This window comes from Candoia aspera, chromosome 12 (assembly GCF_035149785.1).
Source record: "Candoia aspera isolate rCanAsp1 chromosome 12, rCanAsp1.hap2, whole genome shotgun sequence".
NCBI lineage: Eukaryota > Metazoa > Chordata > Lepidosauria > Squamata > Boidae > Candoia > Candoia aspera.
This window is the reverse complement of record NC_086164.1, coordinates 1,114,443-1,117,500: the sequence shown is the minus strand read 5'-3', so window position 1 is coordinate 1,117,500 and position 3,058 is coordinate 1,114,443. Positions and strand designations below refer to the sequence as shown.

The 3,058-nt window shown below is 44.4% G+C and overlaps 1 protein-coding gene across 1 annotated transcript in view; it reads right to left on the bottom strand.

The window, feature by feature from the left end:
• Nucleotides 1-2,619, bottom strand: part of HTR2C (5-hydroxytryptamine receptor 2C) — a 26,703-nt gene extending 24,084 nt beyond the window's left edge. The window contains exon 1 of the mRNA XM_063313644.1: nt 2,445-2,619. The gene's annotated coding sequence lies outside the window, so the exon portion shown is untranslated. The remainder of the gene's footprint in view (nt 1-2,444) is intronic.
• Between the last annotated feature and the right edge of the window lie 439 nt (nt 2,620-3,058).

The window sequence follows — 3,058 nt, the reverse complement described above, 5'->3', positions numbered from 1 at the left end:
GCTGTGTGGACTTCAACTCCCGAAATTCCCCAGCCAGCTTTGCTTTGCTGGCTGGGGAATTCTGGGAGTTGAAGTCCACACAGCTTAAAGTTGCTGAGGTTGAGGAACACCGATCTATTGCAAAAACTTTCCTGGAAAAGCTGAGATCAGCAGAGCATTAAGCTCTGCCACTCCAGGAGATGTGGAGTGCCCAAAGGCTGCTGGCTAGAACTGGCATCCCCAGCCAGTGCCCCTTGCAGCCAAACAGGGCTATGCTGGAGCAGCATGAAAATCGGACAACTGGCCTGCAATCCCTGCAAACTCCCGGAACACCCCAGGGGAATCCACCCGGCTCTGGAGCCGTCCGATCTTTCCACAGGCAATGATCTGCTGAATAAACGACTTCTTATCCAGGACAGCCTTTCACAAAGACTTCATTACCTCCCTGGGGATTCAGGGAGTTCTTTTATTTAGGAAATTCATTTCCTGCCCAGTCCCTTTAAAGGTTTGGGCAGCTTACAAAAAATTTATGAAATTGTCCATGAAAAACATCACGAAAGGGCAATAACTGAAAACAAATATGAACAATAAAACTAGAGCTTTTTAAAGGCCTGGGAAAATAAACAAGTTTTTAACCCTAACCCTAAACTACTTGCAGCAAGGCAGGGAAGCCTACTCAACTCAAACACCATAGCCTGGTAGAAGCCCCGTTTGTGGTTAATGTGAGGCTTAAGCAGGCCGGAAGACCTGCTCTCACCAGTAACATAGACCCAAGCCCTTTTCCCCACAGAGGCTGGCTTTACACAATACGCAAAGCTATAATATGTTTTGCCTTGATTTTGAGGTTCAGTGAACCATGGTTTATAGTTTAGCATATGGGGAAAGCCTCCAGCGAATTACGAATTAAGCAACAAACCATGCTTACGGGCTAGCCTGATGATGAACTCAGCATAACTGAGCTTGGGGCCTTTAAGGGAAAGACTTCAAGCATTTTCCTGAGGAACTAAGATGCAGGTCTCAGAGTTTTCAGGACAAATGGCACTAAGTTTCAGCAGCCCCTTCCTTGGAGGAAACGTAAAAGGGTCTCCGGGGTTCCAGTCACAGAAGCAGACTGCTTTGCCACTGAGCTCCACTCCAACAGCTCTTGTAGGTTTTCATGCCTCTAAGCAACTTAGTCAGTTTGCTTATTGGCAGCAATCTACCACAAGAGAAAGGTGCTCAGTGCAGTATACTGGAACTAACACATCTCTCCTTTAGTAGCAACAATTAGATTAAATTATGCTTAAATTCTGGAAAGGCCACAAAATAAAATTGAGCACAAGGTAAGATGTTTACTTTTGCTATCAATCTCCCTGACTGCACAAAAAATAAGATGCAACAGCATCCTGTGTTTTTCATGCATCTCGGCTCCTAATCTGACTGCAGTTGTATCTGCTTTGAGTTTGCATTGTCTGATGTAACATTGTGGAGAAGTCAGAACAGCAGAAGTCCACAGAAGAACATGGGATATTTTTAGCAAAAGAATAACAGATATTCATATGTAAACTTTAAACAGGTGATGCAAGCTAAGCCAAGCCAACTATAAGGGCTTGTAAGTTAGGAAGAGACAGGGAGGGTAATCAGAAGATGTACAGAGTCCAAAGCATTAAATGAAGTCTTTAATCAGATAAACGTTGCTGCAACTGCTATTTAGCTGAATTCCTGTCTGAGAAAATTGACTCAAAGAGGAGTGTGAACAAATGTGGGACAACCCAACCTTTCTAGACAGCTAAGGCAGAGCCTCAAGGGTGAGGAGACTATTAATCTAGTTCAGAAGAGCAACGGATTCACCCTGGAATGCTCGCCTACATTATGGATTGAATCTCCTCTCTTCCAGGAAGTTTTCCAGCTTGAAAGATAAACCAAGTAGACAGAGGTCAAAATGGGTGTGTAATTTCCCAAGGTATCTGAGATTCCAGGTGTCCAAGAAATTATGTCTCTTGAGACTCCTTGCACTTGGGACATTATTACACACGTGATCCAATATGATATCCTGCAATTTGTCATTTGTGGGGAAACAGGTTTCCTCCAAGCAATTGGAATTTCTGGAAGACTACATTTCCCATGATCCTAGATTCAGGGGATTAGGGGGGAGTGAGGCCTTGCATGAAGGTCTCTTAATCTTCACCCAATCTCAGGTAAATTTTGCTGATTTACAGGGTGCAGGAAGAACCTGAGAGCTGATAGATGTGGGACCATGTCAGCATCTCACCAAGTCTGAATCATGCAATGAAAGACACAAAGGATTTACTGAAGTGTAGGAGTAGATCAAGGAGAGAGATTTACATAAGCATATGTACTATGAAAATGAATCTATGACCAAGCCTATGAAAGGGAAGCACACAATTTACTACTGTTTGGAACTTAACCCCCCTGTTAAAGAGCCCTCTGAGACAAAGAACAAAACAACATCAGTTGTGTCTTACCTAGGCAATGTTCACCTGTTGCCTTCAAGCCAGCATGAGTCCAAGGTAGTTAGTGGGTGGGCTGCTTGTAAATTCTCTGGGACCCACCTAAGCTGGTCAAGATGCCCAAAGAAAGGTCCAAGAAAATCCCGCTTTACCGTCTGGCTAGCTGAAACTCAGCTCTTCCTCCCCACTGGAATCTGGCGTGGTGAACATCTCCAGAAGTTGGCATGACTTAAGAGACCAGCAAAGGATTCTGGGAGAGGGGAGAGAACAAGAGATGTTGAAAGTACAGCCACTAGGTAGAGCCTTCTTCCAAAACAGCGTCTCAGCTCTGCAGAAGAATGGAAACCGTATTACGACTGATCGGCTGCCGTTCAGAGTTTTCAGCCCCGTTCCCACCACTGACTGCTGTTGGGAAACTACTTTCTAATGAGAAGAGAGAGACCCCAAGCAGATGATTTGCCCTATTTTCAGATGTAGCATTTCTTCACTCAGGCCTTCCAGATGTGATGGACTACAACTCCCATCATCCATGAGCAACATGACCATTACAGTGATAAAGTTGTGATCCAGAGGGACCTGCGCTAGCAAAGCTCTTTTTCCTGTTTGAGGAAGAATTTTGATTTTAAATG